Source organism: Heptranchias perlo, chromosome 18, assembly GCF_035084215.1.
Source record: "Heptranchias perlo isolate sHepPer1 chromosome 18, sHepPer1.hap1, whole genome shotgun sequence".
NCBI lineage: Eukaryota > Metazoa > Chordata > Chondrichthyes > Hexanchiformes > Hexanchidae > Heptranchias > Heptranchias perlo.
In genome coordinates, this window is record NC_090342.1 from 31,005,499 (window position 1) to 31,027,654 (window position 22,156).

Sequence of the window (22,156 nt, forward strand, 5' to 3'; positions counted from 1 at the left end):
ACAACAACAACAACAACAACATGCATTTATATAGCAGCTTTAACCTAGTAAAACATCCCAAGGCGCTTCACAGGAGGTTTATCAAATAAAATGTAACACTGAGCCACATAAAGAGATATTAGGACAGGTGACCAAAAGCTTGATCAAAGAGGTAGGTTTTAAGGAGCTTCTTAAAGGAGGAGAGGTAGAGAGGCAGAGAGGTTTAGGGAGGGAATTCCAGATCCTAGAGCCTAAGTAGCTGAATGGTGGAGAGATGAAAATTGGGGATGCGCAAGAGGCCAGAATTGGAGGAGTGCAGAGATCTCGGAGGGTTTTTTTTCGTTCTTGGAATGTGGGCGTCGTTGGCAAGTCAAGCATTTATTGCCCATCCCTAATTGCCCTTGAGAAGGTGGTGGTGAGCCGCCTTCTTGAACCGCTGCAGTCCGTGTGGTGAAGGTTCTCCCACAGTGCTGTTAGGTAGGGAGCTCCAGGATTTTGACCCAGCGACGATGAAGGAACGGCGATATATTTCCAAGTTGGGATGGTGTATGACTTGGAGGGGAACGTGTAGGTGGTTGTAGGGTTGGAGGAGGTTACAGAGATGGGGAGGGGCGAGGCCATGGAGGGATTTGAAAACATGAATGAGAATTTTAAAATCAAGGCATTGCCGGTCCGGAAGCCAATGTAGGTCAGGTGTTGGGCTGGGTGTCGGCGAATTCTCGGCCCTAGGTCACCCTGCCAATAATTCGGCTTGGCACTCCCAATTGGGTATAACAAGGCTTTATTGTGACATTAGCAGAATCAATAATACACACAGTATTCAAGCAACAATTAACAGAATCAAGGTCGGTATTACCCGGTTCAAACCTCTGGATAGCAGCGCAGCATGGTAGGTCTTCTTCAAATCTTTTTTGTTCTTTTCACACTCTTTCATTTATAGCCTTACATTTGTCAAGTAACAAGGTTAAGGCCCCTCTGACAGTTGACAGTTAACAAGGTTATCTAACAGTTCCCCAATTTGAGGGTGAAAAAGGTGGTTTTGATCTGTCAACAGGATGACAAATCATCTTCTCCCTCCCGCATAAGGGCAGCTAGTTCCAGATTATTAGCGCGTTGGTTAAGCCTTTTAAGTAGACGCTTTAAACAGCACATCATAATACTCAATTACAATAAAAGATGCGGAATGAGCAGTGTCTTTTTAGGGGTGAACTGGATGTCACATTCCATCAGCAGCAATGTTGAGTCGTTGTGACGAGACCAATGTGTCACCGGGCTTTAGTAACGACTTCAGAGGGGTGTGCGGAGAATGCAACACCAAAGTCTGTAGCCCGGTGATATAAGTAAAATGCTTGACTGCGCAGAAAGTTGCTAGAATGTGTCGCTCACATGGGTCGAATGTCTTCTCAACTCCAGCCAGGATGCGGGATGCATAAGTGATCATTGTCACTCTGCTGTGCACCTCCTGGCACAGTAAGGCTGCTAGGCTTTCGGATGTGGCCGCGACTTCCAGGTGAAATGGCTGATTTGGGTCTGGAGAGATCAAGCACATAGCTGTGCAACCACTTGTTTCAGCTTGGTTACTGCATCGGTTTGTTCATCCGTCCAATCCTGCTGAACTGAATCATCATTTCCCTTGAGTAAGTTGTACAATGGCTTAACGAGTTCTGCAAACTGTGGAATGAACGATCGTTGGCATCCCACCAGCCCCAAAAATGACTGGAGAGCTATCTTCGACACTGGCAATGTCTGTATAATGTCCATCTTGTGGGTGTCAGGTGTCTTTCCGTTGTGTGATAAAGTGATCCCCAGAAAAGATACTTCTGATTGCAGTCACTGAGCTTTCTTGGGATTGATCTTTAGACCATAGGAACATAGGAACAGGAGTAGGCCATTCAGCCCCTCGTGCCTGCTCCGCCATTTGATAAGATCATGGCTGATCTGTGATCTAACTCCATATACCTGCCTTTGGCCCATATCCCTTAATATCTTTGGTTGCCAAAAAGCTATCTATCTCAGATTTAAATTTAGCAATTGAGCTAGTATCAATTGCCGTTTGCGGAAGAGAGTTCCAAACTTCTACAACCCTTTGTGTGTAGAAATGTTTTCTAATCTCGCTCCTGAAAGGTCTGGCTCTAATTTTTAGACTGTGCCCCCTACTCCTAAATTCCCCAACCAGCGGAAATAGTTTCTCTCTATCCACCCTATCTGTTCCCCTTAATATCTTATAAACTTCGATCAGATCACCCCTTAACCTTCAAAACTCTAGAGAATACAACCCAAATTTGTGTAATCTCTCCTCGTAACTTAACCCTTGAAGTCCGGGTATCATTCTAGTAAACCTACGCTGCACTCCCTCCAAGACCAATATGTCCGTCTGAAGGTACGGTGCCCAGAACTGCTCACAGTACTCCAGGTTTGGTCTAACCAGGGTTTTGTATAGCTGCAGCATAACTTCTGCCCCCTTGTACTCTAGTCCTCTAGATATAAAGGCCAGCATTCCATTTGCCTTCTTGATTATGTTCTGCACCTGTTCATGACACTTCAATGATCTATGTACCTGAACCCTTAAGTCCCTTTGGACAGCCACTGTTTTTAACTTTTTACCATTTAGAAAGTACCCTGTTCTATCCTTTTTTGATCCAAAGTGGATGACCTCACATTTGTCTACATTGAATTCTATTTGCCACAGTTTTGCCCATTCACCTAATCTATCAATATTGCTTTGTAATTTTATGTTTTCATCTCCACTGCTTACAATGCCACCAATCTTTGTGTCATCGGCAAACTTAGATATGAGACTTTCTATGCCTTCATCTAAGTCGTTAATAAATATTGTGAATAATTGAGGCCCCAAGACAGATCCCTGCGGGACTCCACTAGTCACATCCTGCCAATGTGAGTACTTACCCATTATCCCTACTCTCTGTCGCCTTTTGCTCAGCCAACTTCCTAACCAAGTCCATACTTTTCCCTTGATTCCATGGGCTTCTATCTTAGCTAACAGTTTCTCATGTGGGACATTATCAAATGCCTTCTGGAAGTCCATATAAATAACATCCATTGATTGGCCTTAGTTTGCTCAGAATGCCCTGGAGCACTATCAGATGTTGTTCTCGTGTCTTGGTGGCAATCAAAATGTCATCCATGTATTGTAGAACAGACTGTGAGTGAGAACATCTCTTCAGTATAAACGCCATACGCTTGTAGAAGATTGTAGGGGAGTTATAGAACCCCTGTGGCAAGCATGTCCAGGGATATTGTTGGTCGTTGAAAGTAAATGCGAACTTATACTGATCCTCCAGGTGAACTGGAACACTACAGAACCCATTGGAGATATCGAGGGTCGAGAAGATCTCAACCGTCCTTGGGATCTGTGCTAGCAACATGGGTGAATCTCTCACCACAGGCACGCACAAAGGTATGACTGAGTTCAATTTCCTGTAATCGTCAATCGCCAACCGCCATCTGCTTTCTTTACCGGCCAAATTGGTGAATTCACGGTGAATGATCCTTGACAAATATGTAGGCAAATTTCTGAGTGCAAAAATAAGAGGGCAATAATAGTAGGGGACTTCAACTACCCTAACATCAACTGGGATTCAAACAGTGTGAGGGGCACAGAGGGTGCAAAATTCTTGATCGGTGTCCAGGAGAACTTTTTTAGCCAGTACATGACAAGCCCAACAAGAGGGGATGCAATTCTAGATTTAGTCCTGGGAAATGAAGATGGGCAAGTGGGTGAAGTGACAGTGGGTGACCAAATTGGGGATAGTGACCACAATTCAGTTAGTTTCAGCATTATTATGGAAAAGGACAGAGTTAAATCAGGAGTAAACGTTTTAAATTGGGAGAAGGCAAATTTTACAGAACTAAGAGGTGATTTGGCACAAGTGGACTGGACACAACTACTTGAGGAAAAATCAGTGGCAAGCCAGTGGGAGGCACTAAAAAGTGAAATTCTACAGGTACAATGCAGACACGTCCCCTCAAAGAAAAAGGGTGGCACTGCCAAATTTAGAGGCCCCTGGTTGTCTAGAAGTATACGGGGCAAGATAAAGCAGAAAAAGAAAGCTTATGACTGTCACAGAAAACTAAATACTGCAGAAAGCCTAGAGGAGTATAGAAAGTACAGGGATGACATAAAAAAGGAATTAAGGAAAGCAAAGAGAGGGCATGAAAAAATATTAGCTGGTAAGATTAAAGGAATCCTTGAAAGTTGATAAGGCACCAGGGTCGGATGGATTGTTTCCTAGGCTATTGAAGGAAGTCAGGGAGGAAATAGTGGATACTCTGAGGATCATTTTCCAATTCTCACTAGATACAGGGGAGGTACCGGAGGACTGGAAGACTGCGAACGTAGTACCATTGTTTAAAAAGAGTACGAGGGAAAGGCCGAAAAATTATAGGCCGGTCAGCCTTACCTCGGTGGTGGGCAAACTATTAGAATCAATACTGAGAGATAGGATAAACTGTCACTTGGAAAGGCATGGTTTAATCAGGGGTAGTCAGCATGGATTTGTTCAGGGAAGGTCATGCCTTACAAATCTGATTGAATTCTTTGAGGAAGTGACAAGGAAGATTGATGAGGGTAGTGCAGTGGATGTTGTCTGCGTAGATTTTAGTAAGGCATTTGACAAGGTCCCGCATGGCAGACTGGTCAGACACATGGCCAAGGACCGGCAGATTTGAAATTGCATTTTTCAACAACTTGGCAGGTTTTCGTGTCTAGACAGGTTTCTTTAAACAATGCAGCTGCTTTCTAGCCCTGAGGCAAGCTATCAACATGGCCGGTCAACACATCAAAATTCGAGCAGGAAGTGATCGCAGGACAAAAGGTGAACCATCAAGGTACATTCGGAACAATGGTAAAGCAGTTAGCAAACAGATCGATACCGGAAATGGCCATTAATGTAAATGGGCCAGAGATGGGGTCCTTTGTCTTACGTTTCGTGCTTAAAATCAAACAATGAAGCAAGCTGATAAGGTATGAAAAAACCTGTTACCAAGAGGGTATAACTGAAGCTGCCCAGTATATTTCGGGGTGGTAGAGGGGTAGCTGCTCTCTTCGCCTCTTGGCCCTATCCTGTCTGTCTGCTAGCAACTAAGAAGGAAGCCATCCAGTAAACCTCGCAACCACATGTCGACGGCAGCAGCAGGCACAGGGGCCAGGCCTTTTCATCTGTTTTCACCGGTGAGCATTAATTTTCTGGCTGCCACAAGACAACCTAGCATAAGTGTAAGGTTGGGGGTTAAGGGATATTGCTAAACTTGTGATTTTAGAATTTTCCCTCGATGTGTCTGTTTCTTTCAACCCGATAAGTGTAAGACTGTATTACATCCATAGCGATTTCTTTATCTTCTGTATTATACTGTTTACCTTGTAGTTTTAGTTTTCTTATTAATAAACATTGGTTTTCCTTGTACCAATCCACTGGTCTGTTTGTCTGTCTTTGTTACCACTCGATAAGTCCTCAGCTCAGAATCAGGAAGGGGTAAGCGATTCGCAACTGCACTGCGGGCAGGGCAGCTCAGGAAAACATAACTGGCTGACCTATTATAAGCCCGAGAAACAGTAAAAAAAGAAACCCCTTACAAGGTCCCGCATGGCAGACTGGTCAGAAAGATAAAAGCCCATGGGATACAGGGAAATGTGGCAAATTGGATCCAAAATTGGCTCAGTAACAGGAAACAAAGGGTAAAAGCTGATGGATGTCTTTGCGAACGGAAATCCGTTTCCAGTGGTGTGCCACAGGGCTCAGTGTTGGGTCCCTTGCTGTTTGTGGTATATATTAATGATTTGGACTTGAATGTAGGGGGCATGATTGGCAAATTTGCAGACGACACAAAAATTGGCCGTGTATTTGATAGTGAAGAGGATAGCTGTAGACTCCAAGAAGATATCAATGGGTTGGTGGAGTGGGCGGAAAAGGGCAAATGGAGTTCAACCCGGAGAAGTGTGACGTAATGCACTTAGGGAGGGCAAACAGTAAAAGGGAATACGCAGTAAACAGGAATATATTGAAAGGGGTAGAGGAAGTGAGTGACCTTGGAGTGCATGTGCACAGGTCCCTGAAGGTGGCAGTACAGGTAGATAAGGCTGTGAAGAAGGCATACGGAATGCTCTCCGTTATTAGCCGAGGTATAGAAATCAAAAGCAGGGATGTAATGATGGAACTGTATAAAAAGCTGGTAAGGCCACAGCTGGAGTATTGTGCGCAGTTCTAGTCACCACATTACAGGAAGGATGTAATTGTTCCGGAGAGAGTGCAGAGAAGATTTACAAGAATGTTGCCAGGACTTGAAAATTGCAGCTACGAGGAGAGATTGGATAGGCTGGGGTTGTTTTCCTTGGAGCAGAGCAGGCTGAGGCGAGACTTTATTGAGGTGTAAAAATTATGAGGGCCCCAGATAGAGTAGCGGAGAGTTCAAGAAGTAGAGGACATAGAATTAAACTGATTGTCGGAAGGATTAGAGGGGACATGAGGAAAAACTTTTTTACCCAGAGGGTGGTGGGTGTATGGAATTCGGTGCCCGAATTGGTGGTAGAGGCAGGGACCCTCAACTCTTCTAAAAAGTACCTGGACCTGCACCTAAAGTGCTGTAAGCTGCAAGGCTACGGACCGGATGCTGGAAGGTGAGATTAGAATGGGCACCTGGTTGTTCTTCGAGCCAGCGCGGACACGATGGGCTGAATGGCCCCCTTCTGTGCTGTATCTTTTCTATGATTCTATGGTTCTATGGATCACATTTCGCTCTAACAGAGAGTCAATTGCAGCCTGTACATAAGGATGGCTCTCAGTGGGAATCGGATCTTGTTTACATTTACAGTGGGGTGGGCCATTAACCCTTTGTTTCTCATCTAACCTACCACAATCATATTTATGTTTAGCCGTCACCCCATCCATCTGGTCCAAGATTGCTTGAACACCTGGGTCAGAATGAATGAGGGGAGGGTAAGCTTCGGGTTTCTTAATTGCAAACACGGCAAAAACATGAGCTATAATCGCGGAAGACACACTAGACTGTTGTCCTGTCACATCTTTTATCCACAAATGTTGGTTAGTATAATCAACTAATATCCCGTAGTGGGTTAATGCATCGGATCCAAATAGCCCCCTGCCCATTGGCATAGTCATAGCGACCGGATCAGGTATTCGTATCTGAATCCCATCCATACTCAGATCAACATGAGTCAATTGCATAAATTCCTGTACAGAACCGTTAAAGCCTTGCAGTGAATGAATAACCCCTGTGGCTCCTGCACAGTCAGAGGGGTGTAAGGTACGTAAGACAGTGACATTAGAACCAGTGTCAACTAGTAATATCTGCTGTGGGCCCTCTCTGATCACAGCAGTGACGGAAGGCCGATTGTCACGTGTCCTCCGGAACCTTATTACCGGATATTGGTGAGGGCTAGAACCCCAACATTGTGGGTCCGGACGAGTTGGCTCGCCCTTCACCAGTGGTGCTGAGGCCTGAGGGAGGCCACCCCCAGTTAATTGCTGAGTAGCCAATAATGCAATTAATTTGTCCAATTTTTGATCTGTAGGGGGACAGATATGGGAGTTCGTAGGGAGGAGGGTGGTTGGATCTCAGTCCTGGACCTCCGCCCCCTCTGCCGGATCGAGCAGGTGCGCTCCAGCAATCTCTCACCCAGTGCCCTAGTTTACCACAGTTAAAACATCCTTCCTCACCAGGGCGATTTCTGTTCCTTGGTCCGGCGCCTTTGCCCTGTTGTCTACGCTGACCCCTGCCGTGCCCAATGGCACCCTTAGGTTACGGACCCTCGACCATATGAACCTCAGACCTCCCCCGTGGGCTTCGCTCCGGTATTATCCCCACCAGGCCCAAAGGCTTAAACATTCTGATATGTCTGAAGTACAGTGGCCATGATTGCAGCTCAAGCACTGTTTCCATTCAATACCACTCCCAGGGCTATTTTAACTTTCGGGGTCAATTTTGAGGGGAACAACTTTTTATATCCCTCCTGACCACGATGATTGGTCCCTGCTGGGGCCAGCAGCTGGGACATAATGTTTAGCTCATGCAGTCTTTACTCAAATACCTGTGGGTGCTCTTGTTGTCCCTGTTCACATTTACTGATCGCACCATAAACATCTATCTGACCGATTCCCAGCATTGCAAGAAATGCACCCTTTACGACTTGAGAGTTAGTGACAGCGGCAAAAACCACTAGGTCCAACCGTGCCTTGACTCTGAACTCAAGCCAGTCAGCAACATGCGCTTAAGATCCAGATCGTCAAGTTCGGGATGATCCTGGATGAAGATCCCGAATGTCTGACCGAGCTCCAATTGGTCCTGTCCGTCTTTAATCAGACCTATCTCTTGTGCCATCGCCTGCTGTTCTATGTGGGTGATGGAGCGATCCTCCTCATAATAACTCGTTACTTGACCCGCCTGATTAGTCCGGACTGTCCGGTACACCACCTCTATCTGTCCCTGTGCTCCCTTAGGAGGATCACCATTATCATGGTAGTGATACGTCACATCCTCCTACACTCCCCAATCAATCTCATCACCGTCATCAACTCCAAATCCACAACTTCCTCGGGTTACTGCCTCTACCACAGCCGTTCTCTGCCTCAACTGTCTCCTGAGTGCTTGTATATATATCTGACACTGTCGATGGTCAGATTTACCCATTTCCTTATTCCTTTCTGACTCTTCCCTCGGCGCTCCTCTTGCATCCTCTAACTGCGGTTTTAACTTTTCTACTTCTTTTTTCAGCTTCTTTCTCTCACACTCCTGCGACCCCTGTTCTGACCCTTGTGCAGCTGCTAAGTTCACCAGCGCTGATTGGTTTCCTAACATAGCAATTAACTCAATGATTCGCAAGTGAAAGCTCTTAATTGACTGCTGTAGTTCCCTTTTCTCGCATTCGCTCTGGCACTTATGCTCCATCATTTCCTCCTTTAAATTTTTAGCCCTATCTTCATTTTTAACTGCGCAGAACCACATAGAGTAGCTGAAAAAAATGTTCTGCTTGCTTGCCTGTCTTTATTTTCTTAACCTCGACCTGTTCTCATATCCAGGCACACGCCCCCTTGTACGGTTCGTCCGCTTTAAACATTTCCAGGATCAGCACCTTACCTGGTTTTACTACTCCACCTTCGACTTTCTCCTCATATTGGTGGATTCAGTCGGACTCTCCTTTCTTACTCATGCTTCTTAATTGTCGGAAGGTAGCGCATCGCCCTCACTCCTAGTTTACTAAACTAGTATCCTCCCCCAGGAGTTAGGTTATGACCCTTTACAACCCAAAGGGATTCTGCTTTGGCTGCTTCACCTTGTTATTTGCCAAGTCCTGCCGTGGGTCGCCACTTTGGTGGGCCAGGTGTCGGAGGGTACTCGGCCCTAGTCACCCTGCCAATGATTCGGCTTGGCACTCCTAATTGGGTATAACAAGGCTTTATTGTGACATCAGCAGAATCAATAATACACACAGTATTCAAGCAGCAATTAACAGAATCAAGTTCGGTATTACCCAGTCCAAGCCTTTGGACAGTAGAGCAGCGAGGTAGGTCTTCTTCCAATCTGCTGTGTTTTGTTCTTTTCGCGCTCTTTCATTTATATTCTTACGTTTGTCAAGTAACAAGGTTAAGGCCTCCTCTGAGGCCATCTGACAGTTGACAAGGTTAAGGCCCCTCAGGGGTCGTCTGACAGTTAACAAGGTTGAGGCCCCCTCTGAGGTCACCTGACGGTTGACAGATTAAGGCCCCCTCTGTGGTCGTCTGACAGTTAACAAGGTTAAGACCCCTCAGAGGTCGTCTGACAGTTAACAAAGTTAAGGCCCCTCAGAGGTCGTCTGACAGTTAACAAGGTTAAGGCCCCCTCTGAGGTCATCTGACAGTTGACAGTTTAAGGCCCCCTCTGAGGTCATCTGACAGTTGACAGGTTAAGGCCCCCTCTGAGGTCATCTGACAGTTGACAGTTATCTAACACAGGGGTAATGGGTGAACAGGACAGGGTGCGAGTTAGGATATGGGCAGTTATTAAGTAGCATGTGGCAGAATGTCTGCAGAATCAAATAGACGAATGTCTTTTCATAATCTTGCAAGATTCAGAAGCCAATGAAAAAAGCAAACTTTGGAAATGTTGTGAGAAAAAATGAAGAATCACTACAATAAATACCCAGTGAGACAAGGTCCAGTATGGTGTTCCAGACCTTCCTGGTTCAATTGAATCCCAGTCTTACTGAGTGTCATTAAGGTGTTGCTTTACGTTTTACTGTTTATGATATGCAGACTGTTTTTGAGCAATAACATGTAAGGCTAGAAATGACAGTAGTACGTGTGTAGATGCTGATAAATCTGCTGTGTAATTCCTGTATTTTATGTTTCAGCATGTTCCTAGAACTTGGTTTTATGTGTTATTTCAACCTAGCCATTAATGCATTAATTTTGAATGGTTTAATACCTCCATTAAAATAGCACACAGAGGAATGTTATATAAAGCTGTTTGTACTTTTATATCACAAACAGTAATTTCTAGACTATACTCACTGAGGGAAATACAACTGGATGATGTCACAGATGGCTGGGTTTCTCCATCCCATCAGCATTCTCGATCTGCCGCTCTTTGCTCTCTCAAGTTGTTCCTTATCACTGCAATATGTGGCAAATTGCCATTCACTTTTGAGTGTTTTAATGATTACAATTTCAGTTTAAAGATTGCAGTTAAATAGAATACTGTTGGAGTGGGAGAATTTTAAATGGAAAATAATTCAACTCATTGTGCAGCCTGTGAATCACCTAACACTTTCATCTCTCATGAGTTCGACGGTCAGTTCACGAGTGGAAATATTTTTATATATTCTATCCCCTCATTCCCACACATTATCCTCTTTGTGCTCTGCTTCAGTTGTGTTTTAAATATTGCTAGCTAGGGTCACATTATGGGAATAAAAATCTTCTCCTCCTTGAAATGTGCATCATGAGTATTCTGCATTTAATACAGTTCCAGAAATAGTGCCGATGGAATACTAATTTTCTACAATCGATGCCAGTGCAATTTACTCAGAATCAGCCTTTTATGCAGCTATGTTTCCACAGCTTCTTACAATTAGTTTTCAGGGGACAAAGCTGCTACAGGATTTTAGACACTGACCTTTCACCTCCGGAAATTGTGTTTAAATGCATCCCAAACAAATGGCATGAAATTCTCATGTCTGTGATGGAGTGACACAGTGGATTAGACGCTATCCTTTGACCTGGTGGATCTAACAGAATTCCAATCCAAAAAAAGGAGATAAGGGTCAGCTCTCTCTGGTGGGCACATCTCTTAACTATCCTGATTAAATTGAGCTATCTTGATTATGCTGGTCAATTTAAATCTTGTCCTGTTGTCCCTGCCTTTTTGAAGTCATTTAAGTGTGGGGGAAAAGAAAGCATAGTAAGCACTTAGTTTGGTTTTTTTCCTTTCACACTTAATCAGATTTCTGATAACTTGATGATTTAAGACTTAGGTTATGTACCATCAAAGTACAATCAGGGGTGTTAGTTCATCTGTATAAGAAGTGTGAAAAGGAAAAATAAAACAAATGAAATTCCCTTAATTTGGACTTGGATTTGTGAATCTACACTTACTAAAAATTCATAAATATGCATCATAAAACAAAGTAATGGCCCTCAGTGAGATGAGTTTGTATCTTTTAATCTATTTCCTGGTGGCCAACAATCCACTGAATTGAATTGCATTGCTCATAATCTGGTAGTCTCAGAGAGTCCATATCAATGAATCCTTGTAGGAAATGGAAATGTTCCTCTGGTTCAACAGGCAACAGTCTCTGAGATTAAGGATAAGGCATGATGTAGGAAATGTAGAGGATACTTCACTCTGCATCTGACTCATGTTGTAACTAAGGAAATGCTTGATGGGTCAATGCAGAAGGACCTTTAAAAAATGTCTGTCAATTTTCTCCCCCTTTTTCTCTCTTACTTACTTCAGCTGGGGTTCGGTTCCATGGGAGCGAGCTGGCCTCCAGTACAATAGGAACATAGAAATATAGGAACAGGAGTAGGCCATTTAGCCCCTCGAGCCTCTTCTGCCATTCAATGAGATCGTGGCTGATCTATGACTTAAATCCATATACCTGCCTTAAGCCCATATACCTTAATACCTTTGGTTAACAAAAATCTATCAATCTCAGAGTTAAAATTAACAATTGAGGTAGCATCAACTGCCGTTTGCGGGAGAGAGTTCCAAACTCCTACCACCCTTTGCATGTAGAAATGTTTCCTAACTTCACTCCTGAAAATCCTGGCTCTAATTTTTAGACTATGTCCCCTAGTCCTAGACTCCCCAACCAGCGGAAATAGTTTCTCTCTCTCTACCCTATCAGTTCCCCTTAATATCTTGAAAACTTTGATCAAATCACCCCTTAATCTTCTAAATTCCAGGGAATACAACTCTAGTTTGTGTAATCTTTCCTCATAATTTAACCTTTGGAGTCCAGGTATCATTCTACTAAATCTATGATGCACACCCTCCAAGGCCAATATATTCTTCCTGAGTTGCGGTGCCCAGAACTGAACACAGTACTCCAGGTGTGGTCTAACCAGGGCTTTGTATTGCTCAAGTTGTCATTCTTCATATGTGAGCCTAAACACTGAGACCCCAAAAATCTGTGGGGTGGTGCATCTCGGCAAAAGTGATGATATGTGCCCACCCTGGACCCTGCCAAAGTTCATGGGGTAGTGGAAGGTTCTTACAATTTGAATGCCTTCAGTGGGCTAGAGGCATTTCTGGGGCACGCCATCTGCTGAAAAGTACCCCCAGAAACATGTTGTAGTTGGCTCCACAGTCTTCTTATTTAAGAAGGCTTTCAAAAACATTGTTAAAAAAAAAATCTTCTGCCATCCAGGCCAGGGTCCCGGCCTGGACTCCCAGGTGCATCCCAGATTGGCCGGTACATCTCGTCTCACCAGGCATACCTGCACATGACTATATTCTGGGTCCCAAAGAAAACCTGGGATGTGGGAACTCCAATATTTGCATCGATGTCCTTGCAAGGGTTGAGTGTAGGTTGCTTCCTGGAAACTTGGGTGCAAGGCTGGGACCTGGGGGTCTATTTGGGCCCTGGCCTAGTTTCCAGCCGTTACACTAAAGTTACAGTGGAGTCTGCTGGAATGGCCTTAGATTTTCAGATCTTCATAATCAGTGGGCTATTCTTTTGTTTCCCCTTACATTTCGATGCAGCACCTTGGGATATTTGTACATGTTAAAGACTCTATATGAATACAAGTTATTATTCAACTGTGATGGCATCACAGACAAATCCAACGTTATGTTCACACATGCTCATTATCCAGCATGGGATCACTGTGCCAACTACAACATAACCTTGATATCAGCTGTAGAAAGTAGATGCCTACATATTCTGGCTGATGTTTCTGTCTCGTGTATTGTTGGGAGGTAGTTGTAATACTTCACACTAAAACGCAATATAGTTGTGTCAAGTTTCCCATTGATTCCAAGGTAAGAATAGCAAATATTAACTTCTGAGATCTAAATCCAGTTCAAGTGCCTTTGGTTGCCTCAGATCAAACTAAAAGAGATCAAATCACTTGTCTATATGAGGCTCCCTAAAGTGAAAGCCCAAAGGAGTAGAATCAACGATTTAAGTAGTTTGGCAATTAATTTCCACTTAAAGTTTGCAAAATATGCACAGTGGGAAAAGATAAAAGGGTAATATAGTGAATGATTAATGATTTGAGAATTCATTGAAACTCAATTATTCCTCATCTAATAATTCCCAGCCACCTTGACATTTCTACGTAGCTCAAAGCACATTCCCATTGTTCCGTCTTCAAATAGCTTACTCTCTGAAAGGTTCAAATATGAGTCTCTGAGAGCACATTTGGTCTCCAGTTATTGAAGATATGAACCTGAGACAATTTTCCAGACATTTAAATGAGCTGGACAGCGTGGAGCACAAAACTCTCCAGAGCAATGTTGTGCTTGTTAAAACAGTAGAATAGAATCATAGAATCATAGAATGATACAGCACAGAATTAGGCCATTCGGCCCATCATGCCTGTGCCGAATCTTTGGTAGAGCTATCCAATTAGTCCCACTTCCCTTATCTTTCTCCATAGCCCTGCTCCAAGCTGCTCCCCCGCAGAGTGGTAGGAGTGATGTGCCGCTGACCCAGGAGAGGGATGATGGTGAAAGGGGACATGGAAGTGGGAACTCCACTCAAAGCATTTCCACGTCTCACCCGTTGCCCCCTCCTTCCACCAGTATCCGACATGCTGCCTCCTCTCCCAATGGCCGAGTCTGCCCCTGCACGGGTGCAGGTGGAGCAGTCTTTGGTGGGGCCCTCACGGACTCCAACATCCAGAGGTTGAAGGCTGCGAGGATCTCAGAAGTCAGAACCAGGATTAGAGGAGACTGCCTCACCCCTCTGCGGAAGCCACAGGGATTGCACCACGTAGGAGCGGTAGGGAAAAGAAAAGAAAAGCTTTGTAGTTCACTGAGGGTATGCACATGGGTGTTTATGAAAATTTTATGTTAGTAAATTTGATTTAATTATTCACATAAAATGTATTAATTTGCAACACTTTCCCATGTTCACCATTCTTGCCTGGTTGGTTACGGGACTGCTTTGTGTAAGTGGGGTGGGGGGGTGGTGGTGGTGAGGGATCAGGGGATGTGATAGTTACTTTGGTCCCATGCGACTAACTGAACCTTCATCCTGGCATCCCAAATAGCAAAGTGAGTGGCTGGTCTGGTGTTGGGGCCCCATCTTCATCTTCTTCCTCTTCCTCCTCCTCCTCTCCATTGGAATCCTCATCAGATGAAGAGTGCTGAGCGGCTTGTTCCTCCTGCACCACTAGTCCTCGCTGCTGCACTATGTTGTGCAGAACGTAGCACATGATTATCCCAGAGACCCTCGCTGGCGAGTATTGAAGGGCGCCTCCAGGCCTGTCCAGGCAACTGAAGCGTGTCTTGAGCATGCCGATGGCTTGCTCGATGACACATCTGGTTGCCATATGACTTGTGTTGTAGCACCCTTGGTCTTCATTGGTGGGGTTCTTCAGAGGTGTCATCAGCCAGGTTTGAAGGGGGTATCCTTTGACGCCCGGCAGCCTTTAAGGCTGGTTCCAGGTACGAATACGTCGGGGATGTTGGACTGCCGCAGTATGAAAGCATCATGGCAGCTCCCAGGGAATCAGGTGTAGACCGGCATGAACCTTTACTTGTGGTTGTACACCAGCTGAACATTGATGGAATGAAATGCCTTGTGGATGAAGAATGCTCCTGGTTGATCTGGTGGTTCTTGTGTGCAAATGTTGGCACCCTATACCTGTGGGAAACCAGCCAGAGATGCGAATCCGAGTACCCACTCTTTCTGGCTATTGTCATCACAGGGGAAGTTTACGTGCCTCCCAACCCTGGCAAACAATCCATCAGTCACCTGCCTTATGCATTTATGTGCAGCCGACTGCGAGGCCTTTGATATGTCTCTGGTAGTGTCCTGGAAGGAACCAGTGGCAAAACAATTAAGGGTGGGGGTGACTGTCACAGCGACTGGTAATGCATGGCCAGCAGGTAGCAAGTCTTCTCCTAGGAGGCTGTAGCTGTCTGCGAGCACCTGACATGACAATCTCAGCCTTCGGAAGCACTGCTCCTCTGAGAGGTCAAGGAAGCTGAGCCTCTGTCTGTACGCCCAGTTACGTGTGTAACGCCTCCTACGACCTCGACCCTTCTGTTGCTCTCCTCTCTGTTGTCCACCTGCAGCTCCTATCATAGCACGCCCTTGCTGCTGTTGATACTGATTGTCTTCCTCATCTGAAGTCCAATCTAAAGCAGCCATGACGACCCCCATCCCAATATTCTCTGTGTCAACACCTTCAAACTGTACAATATGTCTCTCACAACAAGTACTCTCACCAAACCGTTTCCCAGAGGGAACTGAGAAAGCAGTTGTGAGCACTGAGTCTTTATTCATATCGGTACTCCTGACCTTTAACCAACCCCATGAAGTGCCGATCAATCTTGCCCCCGTTTTACTGATGAGTTTCCCGTGCTGGAGGTGTTAATTTCAAATTGTGGCCAAAATCTCAGGAAAGGAGCCGCATTTAAATATTATCATGATGGACCCGCCTCTCCAGAGTGTGTTACTCAGATGCCCCGATATCCACCACAGTTAAAATGGAAACAGGCACGTGCGTGGCAGGTTGGGGTCGTGTTTCGCGTATTTGACGATTTAACCCAACCCTCTTCTGCCCGCCGTACAGGGGTTAAAATTCTCCCCATAGTGGGAGAGTTAGGAAAAATGAATGATAACTGAATCAAAAAGATGGGTTTTAAGAAGCTTTTAAAAGGTGTAGAGTGAAATAGGGTGAAGGATTGAAAGGTGCAGGACAGGTATAAGGCTGGAGGAGGTTGCAGAGAAAGGCTGAGGTGAGGCCATGATGGAAGGGTGTGAAGATTAAGTTGGGGATTTTAAATGCAATGTGTTGGGGGACAAAAAGCTAAAATAGGTCAGCTGGGCAAGTGAGACTTAATGTAGGACAGGATATTCTGTTTTTTTCCAGCAAGCACAACTTTGCCAGGACAAAAATTCCCTTCTGTCTTAATGCCAAGCAGCGGCCTTTAACAAACAGATTTCCTGCCCTCAGCCAATCACGCTACTAATCAGCCTTCCTGTGCCTATTTTTCATTCACAAGGAACCTATTAAAATGAGGAAGAGGGACTAGCCTTGTAAGATTCAGTGAGGCCTGTCCTCAACACTGGTCACCACTTATCTGTGCTGACATTGTAAATCAGGACTATGGTATTAATATGTAGGAATTGTCCACACAGCATCATCTTAGTTTACCCAGAGGTAGAATCTCTTTCAAGAGCGGACAAATTCTAGAGTACTGCATTAAATTACTAAATTGATGACTGTAGATTACTAAATAATAGACAGTACTATGATCTGCAGTCTCCTAAGAGTTAATAGGGAGAAAGAAAAGAGTTTATTAATTTTAGAGGGGCACAACTCTGGATATGGTTCGACAGAGACTATTTATAGGGCACGTAATAATGTTTTTACAAATGCAGATCCTTACCTTTAACCTTATTGTTTAAAAATTAATTAAAGTAAACATATACAGTCCAGTGTTAGAATAATTGGATCATTAATCGTTCTGTCCAGAGGGATATTGGGTATTTCGTGCTCTTGGCAGCATGAGGCTGATTCTGAGAAAACCTTGTGAAATTTGATTTTCTTCAAACCATTTGCTCAATGATCATGTGTAATGCACCCTTCGCCATCATAAGGATTCTGTAGCTGTCATTTTCATTGCATTCATAAAGCCCTTTACAGGATGTGTAATGTCACTTGAAGCTCACTCAGTATTTGAGAAAACATTTCTTATGTCTATAGTAGATTAATTGACATCTTCTCACTGCATAATGGTTTTAGTGATTTACTTTTCCTTCACCTGGACAGATTCTTTCCTTCAGAGTTAATTCAAATTCTATTCACCTGACGATTAAGTGAGGACTTTGCAACTCAGCTGTGAGCGTGACAAAGGGAACATTATTTCATTGGAAATCTTTAATCTTGCTGTAAGTCATACAGTGCTGTCTCTCCACTTAGTCTGTTCTACACATTCAGTCATGTCACTGTGTTGTTATAATCTGTTTTTCTTCTTCTATTTTTCTCTCCTCACTGTTCATGGTAGGATACAGTTTGATGGGAGGCAATTCTTTAAGTGTAAACTTGTTTCTGTTCTCACCTGAGATCCACATACACACACTCCTCAGCAGAGATCACTTGATAGTGATCAGAAATGCGAATCCTGATTTATTTTTCCTCTCCCAGGCCCAGGGTATACTGAACATACGTACAAATGAATTGAGAGCAGGAGTAGGCCATTCGGCCCCTCGAGCCTGCTCTGCCATTTGATAAGATCATGGCTGATCTGATTGTGACCTCAACCCTACTTTCCCGTCTATAACCTTTGACTCCCCTGTTAATCAGGAATCTATCTAACTCAGCCTTAAAAATATTAAATGACCCTGCCTCCACTGCTCTCTGGGGAAAGGAGTTCCACAGACTCACGATCCTCTGAGAGAAAAAATTCTCCTCATCTCTGTCTTAAATGGGAGACCCCTTATTTTTAAACTGTGTCCCCTAGTTCTAGTCTCCCCCACAAGGAGAAACATCCTCTCAGCATCTACCCCTTCAAGTCCCCTCAGGATCTTATATGTTTCAACAAGATCACCTCTCATTCTTCTAAATTCCAATGTATACAGGCCCAACTTGTGCAACCTTTCCTCGTAAGATAACCCCCTCATCCCAGGAATCAGTTGAGTGAACCTTCTCTGAACCGCCTCTAAAGCAATTATGTCCTTTCTTAAATAAGGGGACCAAAATTGCACACAGTATTCCAGATGTGGTCTCACCAATGCCAGTACAACTGTACCAAAACACCCAGATCCCGCTGTACCTCAGAGTTCGGGAATCTCTCTCCATTTAAATAATATATTGCTTTTCTATTCTTCCTGCCAAAGTGGACAAGTTCACATTTTCCCACATTATACTCCATCTGCCAAATTTTTGCCCACTCACTTAACATATCTATATCCCTTTGCAGACTCCTTATGTCCTCTTCATAACTCACTTTCCTACCTACCTTTGCGTCATCAGCAAATTTAGCAACCATACATTGAGTCCCTTCATCCAAGTCATTGATATAGATTGTAAATAGTTGAGGCCCCAGCACTGATCGCATTACATCTTGCCAACCTGAAAATGACCCATTTATGCCTACTCTCTGTTTCCTGTTAGCTAACCAATCCTTTATCCATGCTAATATGTTACCCCCTACACCGTGAGCTCTTATTTTGTGTAGTAGCCTTTGATGTGGCACCTTGTCAAATGCCTTCTGGAAATCCAAGTACACCACATCCACAGGATTCCCTTTATCCAGGTTACTTGTTACTTCCTCAAAGAACTCTAATAAATTAGTCAAACACGATTTCCTTTTCACAAAGCCGTGTTGACTCTGCCTGATCGCATTGAGATTTTCTAAATGCCCTGCTATAACCTCCCTAATAATAGATTCTAGCATTTTCCCTATGACAGATGTTAAGCTAACTGGCCTGTAGTTTCCTGCTTTCTGTCTCCCTCCTTTCTTGAATAGAGGAGTTACATTCTCTATTTTCCAATCTGATGGGACCCTTCCAGAATCTAGGGAATTTTGGAAAATTAATACCAATGCATTTACTATCTCTGCAGCCACTTCTTTTAAGACCCTAGGATGAAGTCTGTCAGGACCTGGGGACCTGTCAGCTTTTAGTTCTAATAATTTTTCAGAACCTCAGGCCAATTGTTATGTCTCATTGTGCTCTCCAATTGAGATCAGCTAAATCAGCATGGACCTGGGGTTGAATGTAAAACCTTCCTCAGGAACCAACCCAAGACTCACTACATCTGTCCAAGATAGCCCTTCCCATGACATACTGTCATTTATTCCATCCCTCACAACCACCAGCTTAGATACATCTATCCTGGGAGATTCAGATAATGAGTTAGAAGGGAACATATTGGATGAGACACAGCATATGACTGAGCAGGAGTTGATGGTGATGGCAGAGTAGCAGGTATCTGTTGTCTGGAGGGCCAGCTTACATCCTGCCTAGGCTGAAGATCCTGAGGATCTGGATGTCATGGGGCTTGTATTTAGAAGAAAAATGCTTTCTCAGCATCAAAAGTTGCTGATTCAATGGGGACCACAGCAAATACTGTGGCAGATGACCGCTGGGTGGAGGACCCCATAAGCTGCACATGCACAACCTTGCATTATGATTTTGCGATCCTGCAGTCCACCATAAACTTTGTGGCAATTCCAGAGATGACTGCAGCACAGTCTCCCCCCACCCCCAACCCCACACCAGGAGCCCTAAGGGCAGTGCTTGCTTCTTCCGTGGACTGTTGCTATAGAGGCCTGGGGTTTCAGAGTTCAGTGGGTTGTCTCCTCTGGTTTTGATAAAGGTTGGAGATTGGCATGAGGCAGAGCTTTGCAGATCACATTGGTGCCATTAGTTCTTCTGTCACACTGATCAGCATCCATGGTGAAGGAATATCCAGCAACAGGTGTTTGGCTGCAAAGGCCAAAGATGATGCTGTTATCTGTTAGAATGAAAATATAACCAGAGCCTCTTGGCAGTCCCTGCCCCCGATACCTACACAGGTGAGAAAATACACAACACCAGGCCGATCAGGGAGTTGCAAAAGTGGTGGAGCATGCAGTAGTCCATCCCAGGGCCCAGCTGCTAGGAATATAATAAAGATTTCAAAAGGGAAGGTCATGCTTGACTAACCTTATTGAATTCTTTGAAGAAGTAACAGAAAGAGTAGATAAGGGCAATGTAGTAGATGTAATATATTTGGATTTTCAAAACGCTTTCAATAAGGTATCGCATAGTAGACTCGTGACTAAAGTCAAAGCATGTTGAATCAGGGGACAAGTAGCAAGTTGGCTACAAAACAGAAAACAGAGAGTATGAGTTAAAGGTAGTTACTCAGACTGGCAAAAGGTGAGAAGTGGTGTTCCACAAGGATCGGTGCTGGGACCACTGTTGTTCACCATTTACATAAACGATTTGGACTTGGGAATCGGAAGTACAATTTCAAAATTTACAGTCGACACCAAATTGGGGGGTATAGTTAATACCGAGAAGGACTGGTACAAAATACAGCAAGACATTAATAAATTTGTAGAATGGGCATGTAATTGGCAAATGAATTTCAATATAGATAAGTGTGAGGTATTACATTTTGGTAGGAAGAGTAAGGGGACTGCACACTGCTTGGATAAAATGGGGTAGAAAAGCAGAGGGATTGTGGGGTACTGATACACAAGTCACTAAAAGCAGCCACACAGATTAATAAGGCCATAAAAAAAAACAAGCTCTGGGGTTCATTTCTAGAGGGACAGAATTCAAAAGCAGAGAAGTTATGTTAAACTTGTATAGAACCTTGGTTAGACCACACCTGGAGTACTGTGAACAGTTCTGGTCTCCATATAATAAAAAGGAAATAAAGGCACTGGAGAAGGTGCAAAAAAGATTTACTAGGATGATACCAGAACTGAGAGGTTATACCTATCAGGAAAGATTGAGCAGGCTAGGGTGCTTTTCTCTAGAAAAGAGAACAGAGGTGTAACCTGATAGAGGTATTTAAGATTATGAAAGTGTTTGATAGGGTAGACATAGAGAAGATGTTTCCACTTGTGGGGGAGACCAGAACTAGGGGCCATAAATATACGATAGTCACTAATAAATCCAAAGGGAATTCAGCAGAAACCTCTTTACCCAGAAAATGGTTGGAATGGGGAACTTGCTACTACAAGGAGTAGTTGAGTTGACTGGCTTAGATGCATTTAAGGGGAAGCTAGATAAACACATGAGGGAGAAAGGAATAGAAGGATATGCTGATAGGGTTAGATGAAATAGGGAGGGAGGAGGCTCGTGTGGAGCATAAACGTCAGCATGGACCTGTTGGGTTGAATGGCCTGTTTCTGTGTTGTATATTCTATGCAATTCTATAAATAGAGTGAGCTGAGATGTCAGACACTAGCTGTTAAGCATTTGTTGATAATCTCAGGTGTCCTGCCATGAAAAGACAACTGCTCCCAGAAGATCAGAACAATATGAAGGCACTGCAAAGACTCTCCGAAAATGTGCAGCAGATGGCAGGAATGACAGCAGAGTCCAATGCCATCTTTGTGGCACTATCAGAGAGGTCTTTTCTACAATGTAAAGCATCTTGGAGTGAGTGGTAACTTAAAAAACGTTAAATTTCCAAAATGGGAAACCCGGCCCCAACCCGCTTCCAACATGGTTTTAATGGAGGCGGGTTTGGGTGCGGCTGAATAACCCGCTCTCAAGAGGTGGGTCCGTCATTATAATATGTTAATGAGGGTACTTTCATGAGATTTTGGCAGCAATTTGAAATTAACGCCTCCAGCATGGATTTTCCGGGACTCGGGAAACTCATCAGTGAAACAGAGACGAGATTGAGCGGCACTTCATGGGAATGGTTAAAGGACAGATGTTCTGATATGAATAAAGGCTCAGTGCTCACAGCTGCTTTCTCAGTTCCCTTTGGTAAACGGTTTGCTGAGAGTTCTTGTGGTGACAGACGTATTGGTA

At 44.1% G+C, this 22,156-nt stretch overlaps 1 long non-coding RNA gene across 1 annotated transcript; it reads right to left on the reverse strand.

The window, feature by feature from the left end:
• Nucleotides 1–752: 752 nt before the first annotated feature.
• On the reverse strand, nucleotides 753–10,554 carry LOC137334985 (uncharacterized). The gene is made up of 3 exons (XR_010966292.1): nucleotides 10,503–10,554; nucleotides 9,091–9,388; nucleotides 753–1,595 (listed from the first exon to the last, which is right to left on the reverse strand). It is a non-coding gene; the product is annotated as an uncharacterized lncRNA (long non-coding RNA).
• Nucleotides 10,555–22,156: the final 11,602 nt, after the last annotated feature.